Raw genomic sequence first — 17,910 nt, 5'->3', positions numbered from 1 at the left:
ACGGGTCAACCCTACCTATATTCACCATAAAAAGTAGTACTCTTAGCTTAAAAAGTAATATTTTTTCATGGATGACCCAAATAGAGATCCGTCTCACAAAATATGACCCGTGAGACCGTCTCGCACAAGTTTTTGTCATCTTCGAATATATTTGAATGAGTATTTTATTATCTAAGAAAGGAAAAATCATATTACATATTTTATTCAATTAAATCAACAAGGAAAGATAATATTAGGGACAATAATTCAAATTAATAAAATATATTAATTAAACTCGGTGAGATTATTTCCCTTCAATCTCCCCTTTTTTGCCTTTCTTGTACAAAATGAGATCAAACCCATTTATTCTTGTTTAGCTCACATCAACTCCCCTTGAGTTAGAGAACTTTTCTCCCCCTGAATAAAATACTGTTAGCAAGAGTGTTGTTAACAATGTTAACAACATTCGGGACAACACCTGTAACAGTTTCATTAACAGTTTGTAAGTGAGAAGAGCCTAGACAGAGAAATTAGCAACATAAATAACAGAAACATTAACAGACAAATAAGAGCAGGAATAGACACATTAAAATATCTAAACATCATCATCTTCACTATCATCTTCATCTTCCTCATCCTCAGTTTCTTCATCCTCATCACTGTCATCATCCTTGGTCCTAGATGGACCAGCATCATCTCCCCCTTTTTGTCCATGAAAGACTCCGACTGCCAACAGTACCCTGATGTTAGTAGCCACATTCTCATAGAAAGCCAAATCGACCTTGGCCTGGGCAATCTTCTTAAGGGCATGATCGAGATAAACCTGAGCACCAGCAACTGGAATCTTCAAATACCCAGATATGGATGGAGAAAAGGTGGAGTGTGGAGAAGGACCAGCAGTAGGGGGTGCCGTGGCAGAGGCGGTTTGAGAGGGTCCTTGAGTAGATTCTGGAGGTGACTCAGACCAGGAGAGGTCTATCTTTCGAGTGCCTTTAAAAAAGGCAGGGGCAATCTTGAAGGTGTCACCGAGATCAGAAAGATGCTCAGTGATATCCCTAGCAAAACCTTGTGAGGTTAGAAGCCCATAGATCAGGCTTGGGTATGGAAGTTTTGATGATTTCAATCCACCATCTGCATACTGCATTATCATATTGAACACTAGCTTCCCGAAATTAAAAACCCCATTAATTCCAATGGAGTATAGGACCACATCTTGGTGTCGAGTGACAGCAGTGGAATTTGCAGAGGGGGTCCAATTTCGGACTTACAATTTGTGAAGCACCGAGTAGAATGAAGTGAGCTTTGCTGCTGATAATTTATGTGGATGGGTCGGAAATTTAGTAACTAGTCCCCCGGTGAGTGTCGAAGTAACTAGGTGAATGTCGGAGGCAAGACCATCCTCATCCTCTGCGGGGGTCTGATAATGCGAATTGATGATTGTAGGATTGAACACATAGACCCTGTTTCGGACAAACACTTTCCCATACTTGGCGGATCGTTCATCACCGACTCCTGGGGACAGGTTGGCATAAAATTCTAACACAGGCAGTCGAGAAAAAGGTGTTACCGCGGACACAGTGGAGAGAAGGTGGCAGTGCTTTAGGAAGGATATCATATTGTGTCTCAGGAAGACAACCTCATCAATATTCTTTTCTTCCACAAATAAGCGCTGTGCATAAAGATTCCATTGAGCCGAGGCTTGCTCAGTGTAGAATTTTTCCGAGAAAACAGTAGTGAGATCATAGTCAGAAAGATCTATGTTGGCCGTGATGTTGGCAACATCCTCAGGAACATCTTCCTCAGCAGAGGACTCTTCAAGAGCATCAGGAGCAGATGGGGCAAGAGAGGCTTCAGTTCTCTAATTTTTCAAGTTGGCCATGAATTGGGCCAACGTTATTTCCTCTTCAGTAGATGGAGAGGGCTTTTGTGGAGGAACATGGGGTGTGTCCTCAGTGGAATCAGTGGCATCGCTGGAGGAAGATCTACTTTCCTTCGGCGGGGGTGCAGTCTTCTTGTGGGCCACAAACTCGTAATTGGCATCATCAGAATCATCTCCTGAGGAATTTTCAGGGTTAGCAAGGGATGGTCGGCTGGGCCCCTCTCCTTTGCGACGAAATCGCTTGGAGGTGGTCAAGTCAGGGTTATACCCTGCTTGTTGTTTGGAGAGACGAACTGGCTGGCGCGGAGGATTGAACACTTGAATTATTGGTGGGCTATCAACGTCTTGTGGATTTCCAGGCTCACCTGGTTCAGTAAACTCCAGGGGCACTGGTTCTTCAACAGAGGGTGTTTCAGCAGATGTTGTCTCGTCGGGGGCAACATCGTCTGCGTGTCCCATTTCGCTTCGAATATCATGGGGATCAAATCCCTTTCCTGCCATTGAGTATAAATTGAGAAGTAAGTTACGAGAACATGAGAAATGCGCAGAGAGTGATTCGAATTTTTCAGGAAGATTATGCGAGGGTTTGCAAAACAGTGCGGGTACGTATGGTGTGAGACAGGCGGTGTAAAAACAAGAGGATAATCATAAAATTATAGTGCAACGGTAACATCCCAAATCAGTAACACATTAAATCAGTAACCCATTAAATCCAACGGTAAAAAAAAACGGGCAAATAAATAACCGTTACTCCCTTCAAAAATTATCGCGATAATGATGTGCAATTTTCCTTTAAAAAAAATCTCCAGATTTAAAACCCTCATTGATTTTGACACCACTAAAACATTAAAGATCAACCATATTCAATTTTTGGTAAAATCTAGATTCATCGAAATTTATTTGTCGAAATACTCATGTCCTCATGACACAACAATATTCATAATGTTATGTTTATGCATGACCTATTTATGCCTAATAACAGAATGTAGCAGAAATAGAAACATGAAAACAAATATGAGATATGTTTACAGATGAAGTGTTGTCACAAATGTTTGCAACATTTTCTGACAACACTCACAATTCCAGAAAAACAATTTTAATCTTTCTTTACACTCAATGATTTAACAACTTTCTGATCATAGAAGTGGCAGCTCCCACACTAGAAGAACAGTCTTCATTGGACTCTTCTAGGTAGCTTTTTCCATTTTCTCCTATTTCTGTGCTAACATTTAGAAGGGGTAGCTTCCACACTAAAAACACAGTCTTCAATGGACTATTTTAGGTAGCTTTCTCCATCTTTTCTTCTAATCACATACCCAACATTTTTTCAATTGTACTTAGGTTGTTTGTCACGTTGGTTAGAATAAAGTGACCAAACTTCAAATTCTTTGTGACAAAGTTCACATATATAGGTGTGAAGACTTAAAGAGTGACAGGAATTGTAAGTGCATCAATAGATTATGCTACATAGTTTCAACACAACATATCACAGTATGAATGCAATGTAGTATGCCTAAGTCCAAAAAATGCACATGCAGATTAGGTGTTGTCAGAGATGTTGTAACATCTGAGACAACATCTATGAATGATCAGGCAGAACACATGCTGAGAGATTTCCTAAGGTTGGAGAATCTCTCAAAATCTAATGCTTTTGTGAATATGTCAGCCAATTGGTTATTTGTACCAACAAAATCAATTCGAATCAATCCTTTTTCTACTAAATCTCGAATATAGTAATGTCTAATGTCAATGTGTTTAGTTCGAGAGTGTTGCACTGGATTCTTTGAAATGTTGATTGCACTTGAATTATAACAATAAACAACTAAGGTTTCACTATTAAGTCCATAATCTTCTATCATTTGGTTCATCCACAACAGTTGGGAACAACAACTTCCAGCTGTCACATATTCAGATTCAGCAGTTGAGAGTGACACACAATTTTGTTTCCTACTATGCCATGAGATCAAATTATTTCCGAGATAAAAGCAACCCCCAGATGTACTTTTTCTATCATCTAAATCACTCGCCCAATCAGCATCATAAAATCCTACCAAATTAGAGTTGGTTTCGTGTGTATACCATAATCCTAGATCAATGGTTCCGGCTATGTATCGTAGGATACGTTTTACGGCTTTTAAGTGAGAAATCTTAGGATTAGATTGGTATTTAGCACACAAACAAACACTAAACACGATGTCAGGGCGACTGACACGCAAATACAGGAGGCTACCTATGATGCTGCGATATAAGTGTTGTCAACATTTTCAGCAACACCATCTTTGCACAATTTTTCACTCTAGCCGATATGAGTTTTCATGTGTTTGGTGTTTTCATTTGCAAATTTCTTAATCAGATTCTTAGCATACTTGCTTTGACACAAAAAGATGCCATCATGCATTTGTTTAATTTGCAAACCAAGAAAGAAACTTAATTCACCAACCATGCTCATTTCAAATGTAGATGATATGCACTCAACGAAATCATTAGCATGCTTTTGAGATGAAAAACCAAAGATTATATCATCAACATAGATTTGACAAATAAGAATATCACCTTTGGACTTTTGAATAAAAAGAGTTTTGTCTACCTCACCTCGTTTGAAGCCAATTTCAAGTAGATATTCAGTCAATCTCCCATACCATGCACGTGGTGCTTGCTTCAAACCATAGAGTGCCTTCTTCAACTTGTAGACATGATCCAGATGGTGTGGATCTTCAAAGCCCTTAGGTTGTCTAACATACACTTACTCACTCAAAATTCCATTTAAAAATGCTCTTTTGACATCCATTTGAAAAAGTTTGATTTTCATGTAGCATGCAATGGCTAGCAATAGTCTGACTGACTCAATACGGGCTACAGGAGCAAAGGTCTCATCGAAGTCAACCCCCTCAACCTGTGTATACCCTTGAGCAACCAACCTTGCTTTGTTTCTAATGATGTTTCCTGACTCATCAGTTTTATTTTTAAAAATCCATTTTGTACCAATTATGTTGCCATGGTCAGGAGGTGGAACCAAGTTCCACACATCATTTCGAACAAATTGCTCAAGTTCATCATGCATTGCATTAATCCAAAACTCATCTTTCAAAGCTTCATCAACATTTTTAGGCTCAATAATGGATATAAAACATGAAAATCTAACCTGTGAGTATGTAGAGCTCATGAAAATCAGTCCAGCCATTTTTCGGTAATCGATCTTTTCTTTCTTTCGAGTTTGGACTTCTCCAAGCACATTTCCGATTATCTGAGATGATGGATGGTTTTTCTGGATTTTATTTGGAATAATCTGTCCATCATCTACTGCATCATCATCACAATGCGTTTCTTCAGATTCGGTGACTTCAGTGTCACATGTTGTGCCAGATGTTGCAACATCCGGGGCAACATCTGCATTTTCCAGTGAGATTGAATTGTCCAGAAGGTCTTCCGCATTATCTTCAGCTGTTTTCTTTTTCAGATCTGCACAATGATCAAAAACAACATTAATGGATTCCATAATAGTCCTAGTTCTTAAATTAAACATGCGATAAGCTCGACTATTAGTGGCATATCCCAAAAATAAACACTTATAACTCTTTGAATCAAACTTTGCAAGTTGATCCCTGTCATTCAAAGTGTAACAAACACAATCAAAAACATGAAAATATTTAAGATTAGGTTTCTTTCCCATGATGATTTCATACGAAGTCATGGTTGAACCACTTCTCAAATAAACTCTATTCGAAATATGGCATGCTGTATTAAGGGCTTCTGCCCAAAATCGCTTTGAGATATTCTTTGAAGCTAGCATCACCCTTGCCATTTCTTGCAAAGTCCTGTTCTTACGTTCGGCAATGCCATTTTTGTTGTGGGGTTTTTGATGCTGAAAATTCATGTGAAATCCCTTTGTCTTTCTTTTGCATGCCCATGTTCATTTCGAAGGTACAAAGTGAACTAATAAGGTCTTCCAAAGGCATTTGAGAAGTGTCCTTAGCCTCATCTATAGCACAAATTTTTATGTTGAATCTTTCGGGCAAAGAGCGAAGGACTTTGCTAACCAACCGTTCATTTGAGATAGGGTCTCCAAGACTGAACGCCTCATTAGCAATTTCCCGTAAGCGACGATCATATTCTAGTATATTTTCAGATTCTTCCATCCTCATCATCTCGAATTTGGAAGTGAGCATCCTTGATCTGGTTCGTCGTACACTTTCAGAACCTTCACAGTGTCTTTGGAGAATATCCCATGCACTTTTAGCAGAGGTGCAGTTGGTGATCAAGCTAAACATATTCACGTCAACAGACGTAAAAATAGCATTCAAGGCCTTCGAGTTATAGTTCGAATTTTGTACTTCATCAACAGTCCAGTCAGTTTCAGGCTTTTGCAAGCTGTCACCATCTTGATCTAACATGATTGGAGAGGTCCATCCATTGATGACACGGTGCCATGCCCTTTCATCTATGGATTTTATATAGTATCTGATTTTGACCTTCCATAGACTGTAGTTGGTTCCATCAAGGACTGGTGGACGAAGTGCAACATTAGCAAGTGATGTATCCATTTAATTAATTTTCTGTCAAACACAAACAAAAACCTAGAATCAGCACTTAGTATATCAAGAGTAAGCTCTGATACCACTTGTAAGGATTATAGTGTTCGACAGATGCCAGTAAATAATAAAAACATCAGAATAGGATGTAAAATCGTGAATTTGTGTTTTATCAGATTTAAGTGTTGTGCCAAATGTTACAACATCTGGGACAACATGCAGCAGAAAATTATATTTTGTAACACAAATTCGCGTAAAAGAACTGAATGGACAGGATTAAATATGCACAAGTATAAATACTTGTGCGGTGCCTTATGGCAAAAATTAATCACTAGAAAACCAAGAGTTTACAAAAACCTATCACTAGTGATTATGACAAAAATCAATTTCCTCAACAAGTTGAGAAAATAAAAGCTTTCTAAAATAACCAGCAATATTAAAACATAAATAAGAAAGCAAAAACTTGATCCCGAAAAGCACGATCAATCAGTAGCAATCTTCATTCAACATCGTTACGGATGTTGTCTGTAGATGTTGGCAACATTCGGAACAACACGACGATCACCACTTCAAACAGCAACGGCTTCGAGAATAATTATGCTCTGCAAAAACTCTTCTACATGTATGTGTGTATAGTATCGAAGCAACCTTCACCAATGTGCTTGACCTCTTATTTATAGATGAAGAGTCCTACTTCACAAGGAAACCTAAAACACAAGAAAAGTAAGAGTTTTATTAAGAATAAACTCTTTTTAAACACTAATATCATATTTCATCAATCTACTATCACAAGTAACAAATCTTCGAATATATTTGAATGAGTATCTTATTATCTAAGAAAGGCAAAATCATATTAGATATTTTATTCAATTAAATCAACAAGGAAAGATAATATTAGGGACAATAATTCAAATTAATAAAATATATTAATTAAACTCGGTGAGATTATTTCCCTTCAAATATGTACGACGACATGTCAGTGCGAGATAGAAAAAAAAAGGATTGAAAATACAAAAGAAATCAAATTACTGAACTAAGATCTAATTTTAACTAATTAGCTGATCAATTTCCAATATAAGCTTGCATTATGAAAATTAAAATTTTTCTTTTTAAAAATATAATTCAAAAAATATTTTCGGACAACTTTAAATAAAAAACCAAATGGAACCTAAATATTTTAAAGTAATCTTCGAAGAACAAAATTTATAAAAAAAAAAAAAGTTTTCATATGGCCGATCAAGTAAACGAAAAATTTTATTCTATTCACGAATATCAACTTGAACATTAAATATATAATCATTTTGTATTTTCATTATACAAAAAGTATTTAAGTGAACCATTTTCTCAATCAAATTTAATATTAGATACAATGTTTGATGATTTTGTTTAACTAATTAATTTTAACTGATTTTATGTCATGTTGGAATATAATTTTACCCTAAGTTTTTGATAATGACAAATAATAGCATCGAGCTGTTTAAGGATCCATCTGTCATTTGTATATATTTACAGGTTTCTAGATGCTGGTCAACTCGAGCCGATCAACATTATATCATAAGCTCAAGTTGCAGAAATTATCAGAAGATCGTCTGTTTTTTAACCGGACTGAGTTATTAGCGAAGAAAACAAGTTTAACCGTACTAGAACAGGTCAGACTTTAGCAGATCGAGGTAGATACTTCCAATTCAAGCTGTTCGATTCTATCAGTTAAAGTATTATTGCACAATATCTTTGTTGGGATCGATTAAGGGGTAATCGTTGAGCTACAATAGCTCGGTCCTTGAAATAATGAACACCGATGAATTAAATCGAGTTTGGTTTTCAAACCAAGAAGAATACACTCGAAATAATCCTTCGTAGAAACTGAATAAATAATTTGTAAAGCATTTAAAATATATGCAAGTTGAATGAGTAAAAAATATTTGGGTTGAAGCATTTTATCAAACACTTGGTATGCAATATTTTGGTATTTGAAGAACACATAAAATGCTTCAACAATGCATCTTTAAAACTATGAAAAAGATAAGTAAATGCAATAAACAAATAGACATGAATTTGTTTATGGATGTTCGGAGATTAACAACTCCTACGTCACCCCTTCTTCCCCTTGGAAAGGATTCACTAGAAGACTTTGATTTATACAACTCATTGTACAAACCCATTCAGCTAGGACTTACCCACTGCCTAAAACTGAACTCCTAGCACTCAAGATTGTAGGCAGCACCTCACAATCAGCATATTGTTTAATGTCTCATATGCAAAGACTACAACACAATCTTTTACGTCTTTGTGTGAAGACTCACTCAACTAAACTTTGATGCTCAACTCTCTTGTATATGTGTGAGTGATTGTGTGTGAGGAATTTATCCTTTACAGTGTACATCTTAAATGTATCCTCACACAAGGGCTTGTGCTCTCAACTAGCTAATATATTAATGCTAACTGCCCATGCTATGAATCCCCTTGGAAAGATCTTGTTTGATCTTCAAGATATTGTATTTATAAGTCCCAACAATGATATATACGTTAGACACAAGAATATGACCGTTGGAAAAGTTTGTGTACTGTTTCGGGAATTGCAACGGTCAAATTCAGCTTTCTGGGTATTTTCCCGATTGGTCAACTCTGGTCAACTGGTCAACTCTGGTCAACTGGACTGGTCGTTCAGTTCAACTGGTCAGTAGCTGGTTCAGTTCAGTTCAGTTGGTCAGCAGCTGGTTCGGTTCAGTTCAGCTGGTTCGGTTCAGTTCAACTGGTTCAGTTGGTCTGGTCTGGTTTAGTTCAGCTGGTCTGGTTCAACTGATCTTCAGCTGGTAAGGTTCAGTTCAACTAGTCTGGTTCAGTTCAACTGGTTCGGTTCGGTTCAGTTCAGTTTCAGCTGGTGTGCTGAAATCAGCCTAACTGATTTCAGTTTTTGCAAAACTAGTAGCTTCATCTCCATTTATCAGCATCTTAAGCCTCGATTCAGACTTTGACTTCTATAAATGATTTGTAGATCATCGTCTTATCTTTCCAACGCATACTTAATCGCTTCGTTTTGATAACCGAGCTGAGAGATATGACCAAAATACCGCAGCTGCTCAAACACAACTGATTGCTGTTTTCGTGCAATCAGTTTGTCACTTCAGCGATTAGTTAGCCCTTGATAACATCCGATTTTGCCCAACTGACTTGAAATACAACTTGTTCCAAATTGGGTTTTCTGATCAGCCTAGTTGGCGGATTGTCATTTGGATCATCCATCTGAGAGATATCTTCAAAACACAAAAGCTCGCCAGAAATTCAGTTTGTGCAGATTTCAGTTTCAGTTTGCTTCTTGTTTTAATAACTTCACACTTGAGTAAATATGTTAGAAACATAATAACAAGTTTTGTTAACATCAAAATCAAGATTACGAACTTGAAAAGTTCCAACAATCTCTCCCTTTTTGATGATCACAAAACTTGGATAAACAATCACCTCAACTAACATATTTCTCCCTCTTTTTGTGTGAATCAAAAAGTCATATTTCCAAAACATTTTAAACAAAATTTTCTCCCCCTTAAAATTTAAAAATAATCTACTCATTAAAATTATAATGAGTTTTCCCCCTATATTTTTGAAATTTTGAAAATTATAAAAGAAGAGGGATAACTAACCAATTTTATCCATGGCTCATTTTCTGCTGCAGCACATATGCTCTGCCTTCAACGAAAAAACTGTATTTTCTCGGGCATAATAAGGCTACAAATTTTATACCGCTGTAAACCTCTATGAGTCTAGTTTGCAACGCAAAAAACGGTTCATCATTTGGACACCCGAGCAAGGAGATATGCCATTTTTCCCATGGTCGCTACAAGCTGCGCGAAAATTCAGTTTTGCATATATATGTGTAAAAAATCTGAAATTTTCGATTTTAAACATCAAAATCAGTTTCAATGCTCTTTCAAGAACAACCTGCTCTGATACCACTTGTTGGGATCGATTAAGGGGTAATCGTTGAGCTACAATAGCTCGGTTCTTGAAATAATGAACACCGATGAATTAAATCGAGTTTGGTTTTCAAACCAAGCGGAATACACTCGAAATAATCCTTCGTAGAAACTGAATAAATAATTTGTAAAGCATTTAAAATATATGCAAGTTGAATGAGTAAAAAATATTTGGGTTGAAACATTTTATCAAACACTTGGTATGCAATATTTTGGTATTTGAAGAACACATAAAATGCTTCAACAATGCATCTTTAAAACTATGAAAAAGATAAGTAAATGCAATAAACAAATAGACACGAATTTGTTTATAGATGTTCGGAGATTAACAACTCCTACGTCAACCCTTCTTCCCCTTGGGAAGGATTCACTAGAAGACTTTGATTTATACAACTCATTGTACAAACCCATTCAGCTAGGACTTACCCACTGCCTAAAACTAAACTCCTAACACTCAAGATTGTAGGCAGCACCTCACAATCAGCATATTGTTTAATGTCTCATATGCCCAGACAACAACACCATCTTTTACGTCTTTGTGTGAAGACTCACTCAACTAAACTTTGATGCTCAACTCTCTTGTATATGTGAGAGTGATTGTGTGTGAGGAATTTATCCTTTATAGTGTACATCTCAAATGTATCCTCACACAAGGGCTTGTGCTCTCAACTAGCTAATATATTCATGCTAACTGCCCATGCTTTGAATCCCCTTAGAAAGCTCTAGTTTGATCTTCAAGATATTGTATTTATAAGCCTCAACAATGATATATACGTTAGACACAAGAATATGACCGTTGGAAAAGTTTGTGTACTGTTTCGGGAATTGCAACGGTCAAATTCAGCTTTTTGGGCATTTTCCCGACTGGTCAACTCTGGTCAACTGAACTGGTCGTTCAGTTCAACTGGTCAGCAGCTGGTTCAGTTCAGTTCAGTTGGTCAGCAGCTGGTTCGGTTTAGTTCAGCTGGTTCAGCTGGTTCGGTTCAGTTCAACTGGTTCAGTTGGTCTGGTTTGGTTTAGTTCAGCTGGTCTGGTTCAACTGGTCTTCAGCTGGTCTGGTTCAGTTCAACTAGTCTGGTTCAGTTCAACTGGTTCGGTTCAGTTCAGTTTCAGCTGGTGTGCTGAAATCAGCCTAATTGATTTCAGTTTTTTGCAAAACTAGTAGCTTTATCACCATTTATCAGCATCTTAAGCCTCGATTCAGACTTTTACTTTTATAAATTATTTGTAGATCATCGTCTTATCTTTCCAACGCATACTTAATCGCTTCGTTTCGATAACCGAGCTGAGAGATATGACCAAAATACCGCAGCTGCTCAAACACAACTGATTGCTGTTTTTGTGCAATTAGTTCGTCATTTCAGCGATCAGTTAGCCCTTGATAACATCCGATTTTGCCCAACTGACTTGAAATACGATTTGTTCCAAATTGAGTTTTCTGATCAGTTCAGTTGGCGGATTGTTATTTGGATCATCCATCTGAGAGATATCTTCAAAACACAGAAGCTCGTCAGAAATTCAGTTTGTGCAGATTTCAGTTTCAGCTTGCTTCTTGTTTTAATAACTTCACACTTGAGTAAATATGTTAGAAACATAATAACAAGTTTTTTTAACATCAAAATCAAGATTGCGAACTTGAAAAGTTCCAACAATCTTATCAACTCCCAATTGACAGAAAAATTTTCCTAAAATGTCAAAAAGTCAATCAATTTGTCATAAGCTAAAAGAGCTAAAGTCGCAAAATTAAAAAAACATTAAATGAATATTTAATGTGACATACATGACAAGACCATTCTGTCGAGAGTTAGTACAGATGATCTATATATATATGCAGAATCAGATTGAAGAAAACAAGAAGATTTACAAGATTCAAAGCTTTTATAAGTTTGAAAATATTCAAGATCTCAAGCACTCACAATCATTCAAATATCAAGTTGCTCACTTAACACAAGCATATTTGTCCATATCAGACCTTCAAGGATAAATATGTCTTGACCTAACCAACTCTAGTTGTTCAAAGCTTTGATTTAGGTAGTGTTAAGTCCTAGTCGAAGTGGATTTGTGCAAGAGTATACTAATCAAAGTCTTTTTAGTTGATTCATTCCAAACTGGAAAAAAAGTTTATGTAGGAGTTTTTATCTCCGAACATCTATAAAATTTTGTCTCATTTACTTACGAACTTTATCTTGTTTTCTTGCCTATTTCTAGCCGCCTTGTTAATTGTTGTTTGCATTGAATATACAAAATATCACTAGTTTAGCCAGACCGTTTCTGCACTTATATATTTTTAGTTGTCCAGCTCGGTCTATCCATTAAAGAAAGGGTTTTAACATCTAAAACTTGTTACAGTCAGCTCAACTTTCCAAGAAATTTTAAAAGAGTTATTCATCTCACTCATCTAGTCTCCGTCCCGATCCCAACATATGGTATCAAATAAGGTTTTTTTTAACTCTAATATTTATATATTCATAAGGACATCTTTTAATAAGATAACTATATTCTCAAAAAAAGAATATGACAATTGAAAAATACACATGATCTAGCCGCACAAGATGATTACATGTGGTATGTCATTATAGACAATCCAATGAAGATACTCAAAACCAACACACCAATAGCCATATAAGAAGGTGTGCCTCAAATAGTTGGAAAGCATCGATCATAGAGGACCATTGAGGACAAAAAAAAAGTAAACTTGAACAACATGGCCAAGAACATTCTTTACAAGACCTTTGATAAGAACATGTTCAGCAAAATCAAGAAATGTTCAACCACTAAAGAATTCTGGGAAAACCTTACCCAACTTTGCGAGGGAAATGATTAAATGAAAGAGAAAAAGTTGACCGTGGCAATTCAGAAATTTTACAAAGTAAATATGAAGCCCAACTAGACTTTGAGTGAGTTTGATGAATAGTTTAACAACATTGTTATTGAACTTGCATCACTTGGAAAAGAATACTTTAATTGTGGACTTGCCTTGATTTGTCCCGTTAATGAATGTAAAGATAGTGGCTACGAGGGAATCCAAGGACCTCAAAAAACTCGAGCTTTGTGACCTATTTACAGACCTGAAAGTATATGAGTTCAATATGGGTATTCTAATAGAAAAGGTGTAGAGCCCAAAATCAGTACACGTAAACTCATGCATTTATTAAATTGTTAAATTATTTATTTAATTTTAAAACAAATTTAAAGATGCTTGATTTATGATTCGGATTATTTTAAATTATTACATGTTTATTTGATACACGTTAAAACGTTTCTTGAGTTTTATGTTTCAGGTGAATATTCGATCCGGGATCGATAAAAGATATTGGTGACGATTTAGGTGATTTATGAATAATGTGATATTTTATTTCAAGTCAAGAAAATTGGTATTTTAAAATATTTATGAAATTTTAAGAATTTTAAAGCCTAATTTAATTTATTAGATGATTTTAAGATTTTATTCTTTTCATAAATACTAATTTGACACTTTTGCATTTTATTGAAAATTAGGGGTTCTAGTAAAGTTAGTGGTGGATTATTAGTATTGGATTAGTATTTTATTTAACTTGTTAAATGGTTATTAGCTATTTTATTATTCTAATTAACCCCCTAATTAACTCTCTAATCAACACACACACACACTCACACGTTACAACACACTCACACACTCATCGACACACACACTTCGTGTTCTTTCTTTTTTAAAGGAACCAGAGTTCTTAAGTTTCTCCATCAGCCAACCCCTTTCCCCTATGATTTTTCAGCAGACTCGCGTTTGATTAGCAGCAATAATCGTGCCACAAGTCATCCCGGATTGGTTCTCGCATCTCCTCACTTCGATATTCGTCGTTTTGTGAGTATAAATCATCAAGGCATGTATAACTTTCATTTTCCGCATCGATCTTGTCATAGAAAATATTTTGATGGATGTTGTGTGTAAAAATCTGTACATGTTATGCAAAGTTTGAGAGATGATACTTGGAATGATTTTGGAACAGCTTTTAGATCTCAAAAACCGAATCTTCTGTCATTTCGAATCCTGCGAATTTTCGATCGGTTTTCTGGAAAAACTTTCAACATAGTTGGAACTTTTCAAGTTTGCAATCTTGATTTTGATGTTAACAAAACTTGTTATTGTGTTTATAACATATTTACTCAAGTGTGAAGTTGCAAACACAAGAAGTAAACCGAAACTGAATTCTGCACAAACTGAATTTCTGGCAAGCATCGGTTTTTTGATGATATCTCCCAACTGGATGATCTAAATGACAATCCACGAACTTGACTGATCAGAAAACTCAATTTCAAACAGGTTTTATTTGACGTCAGTTGGGCAAATTCGGATGTTATCATGGTCTAACTGATCGTTGAATTACCAAACTGATTGCACGAAAATAGCAATCAGTTGGGTTTGAGCAGTTGCGGTATTTTGGTCATATCTCTCAGCTCGGTTATTGAAATTATTCAGTATGCATTGGAAAGGTAAGACAAAGATATACAAATCATCTTCAGAAGTCAAAGTCTGAATCGAAGCTTAAAATGCTGATAAATGACAATGAAGCTATTGGTTCTGCACAAACTGAAATCAGTTAGGCTTATTTCAACAAATCAGCTGAAACTGAATTGAACCAGCTGAAGATCAGTTGAACCAGTTGAACTGAACGACCAGTTGAGTTGACCAGAGTTGACCAGTTGACCAGAGTTGACCAGTCGGGAAAATGCCAGCAAGCTGAATTTGACCGTTGCAATTTCAGAAACAGTACAGAAACTTTCCAAACGGTCATATTCTTGTGTCTAACGTATATATCATTATTGGGGCTTATAAATACAACATATTGAAGATCAAACAAGATCTTTTGAAGAGGATTCAAAGCATGGACAGTTAGAATGAAGAAATCAGCTAGTTGAGAGCAAAAGCCCTTGTGTGAGGATATATTTGAGATGTACACTGTAAAAGAAAATTTCCTCACACACAATCACTCACACATATACAAGAGATTTGAACTTCAAAGATTAGTTGAGTGAGTCTTGCACGAAGACAATAAACTTGTGTATGTAGTCTTTGCATATGAGACATTAAACAATATACTGATTGTGAGGTGCTGCCTACAATCTTGAATGCTAGGAATTCTGTTTAGGCAGTGGGTAAGTCCTAGCTGAGTGGGTTTGTACAAGTAGTTGTATAAATCAAAGTCTTCTAGTGAATCCTTCCCAAGGAGAAGAAGGGGTGGCGTAGGAGCTTTTGAAGTCTCCGAACATCCATAAACAAATTCGTATCCCTTTGTTTATTGGATTTACTTATCATTTCCATTGTTTTTAAAGATGCATTATTAAAGCATTTTATGTGTTCTTCAAATACCAAAATATTGCATACAAGTGTTTGATAAAATGCTTCAACTAAAATATTTTTACTCATTCAACTTGCATATATTTTAAATGCTTTACAAAATATTTAATCGGTTTCTACGAAGGATTATTTCGAGTATTTTTTGCTTGGTTTGAACACCAAACTCGATTTAATTCATCGGTGGTTAATATTTCAAGAACCGAGCTATTGTAGCTCAACGATGATCCCCCCAATCGATCCTAACAATATAAAACGTATTAATTTTTGATATCTTCGATTTGACAGAAAATTCATAATTTTCGGACAAGATACGAGTGAGTTATGATCATTCTCATGTAACTACTCAAACTTTGATGCTATCAAAATGTGTTCTTCGTGTTTTCTTGAGGTTTATTGGTTGCAGGCTTCGTTGGGAACCGTCGGGTGGTCACTGCTACATTTAGGTATGTAGTGTGTTGTGATCAGACGCTATATGGTGTTTCGTTTTGGGTCGGTAAGGGTTTGGTTACAATAGAAGTCGTGGATAAGAGAATTATGCCGAATTTGGGTTTATGGGATTGTGACGCGTTGTGGTTGTGTGTCATTGCTTGGGAAGGATTTTGAGCGAGTTTTGGTGGTGCCTTGGGTGTGCGCGTGTTGTGGTTCGATGCTGGTTCGGGTTGAGTAAGGACAGGGTAGAAGATGAATTCTTTGGGTTTGGATCGTGCAGAGTTAGCGCCGCAGCGCCTGAGCTTCGCGCCTGGTAGTTCCACGGCGCTGGGGTGCAGCGCGTAGGCGCTTAACCAGCACTGAAAAACAGGCGCCTAAGCGCTAGTCCATGGTTTGGGAGCTTTATATTTAAGTTCTATTGCCTTGTTTGGGCATCAATACGTCATTATGGTCAAGCTTGGTGAGGGTTAGATTAGCTGATACGAAGCTTGAATAGGAATCGTTGAATTATGGTTTAAGCAGGGTTCGTGTCTTCCGTTGCTTGGGAAATGTTCATACTCCATATCAAGATTTTTTTGGGATTTGATGTCATGGTTTAGTATGATGATTAATCATGGTCAAGTCTTGAGTGGTCTAGAAAGTCACGAGTTATTTAATTACTTCGGTAGTGAGTACGATTGGTACAGTTAAGTTATGGAATTTAAGTTGCATGAATAATGTGTTAGTATGTGCAGCAGTAGCCCAAGAGAGATCCAATGAAGCCCTCAACGCTATGTAAGTATATTCGACGTGCAAAAAGATTTTTTTTTATATTTTTGAGGTATGCGAATTGTCTTGTGACCAATTGTGTTATGGGTTTGGAAGCATGAGAACGTGTCCGGAGACCTCTTGTAACGTACTGTACATTTAAATACTTAAAATTTTGCGGAAAAATAAAAATTTTCTTAAATAAGTAATCATCTTTCAAAAAGCAATACAAATAAAATGTTTTACAAAATATTTGGAATGTAACGAGTTGCGGAAGTACTTGATTTAAACAACATAAGATAGTTTCCTTCAAAATCAGAGTAAAAAAGTTTATCATGCATAAAATAAAATCCTTGAAAACTAAGCAGTCTTCGGGTTAGTCCACCGCACAGTCCAAGCCAACTCACTGATCCTCACCTCTCGTCTCCTCATACTCGTCTTCACCTGCATCGATCAAATCTAGTGAGTTTAAAGACTCAACATGAATAAACTTGGAATAGCAAGTAATACATAATAAGGCTACATGCATTTTAAATTAACACATATGTAAATTAACTTTGAACATACTTACATAACATAGACGTGCCGTCAATTCATAAACATTTTTCATAAAAGTACTTGCATCATACATAATTAAACATGTGTCATCATCATTTTGCGTAGAGATATGTTTCAAAGCAAGTGACTGTTGGAAACTAAGTTTCGGCGTTTGACAAATTAAAGGACAAAAGCTCTAACCAACTGATTATACAATAACCGAACTACGCAACTGATCTACGCAACTGAACGCGCAGCCAACTAATAGCAGTTGTAAACCTTACCAGCTATTGCCCAGCAGCTGATTCTTCAGCTGAACACGTCATCAGTTATCGGGAAAAGACATTCAACCGAGAGTGGTACACAGCAGACTGTTACTTAGTGGAATGCCGCATTTCAGAGATTGCAGTGTATGGTTGTCAGAGGAATATTGAAGTGGCAATCAACAGATATAAAATTCAAATAATATTTAATGTTACCATTGAGAGGGAAGCCTATAAATAG

This window comes from Primulina huaijiensis, chromosome 14 (assembly GCF_012295235.1).
Source record: "Primulina huaijiensis isolate GDHJ02 chromosome 14, ASM1229523v2, whole genome shotgun sequence".
Classification (NCBI taxonomy): Eukaryota; Viridiplantae; Streptophyta; class Magnoliopsida; order Lamiales; family Gesneriaceae; genus Primulina; species Primulina huaijiensis.
This window is presented reverse-complemented; position numbering follows the sequence as displayed.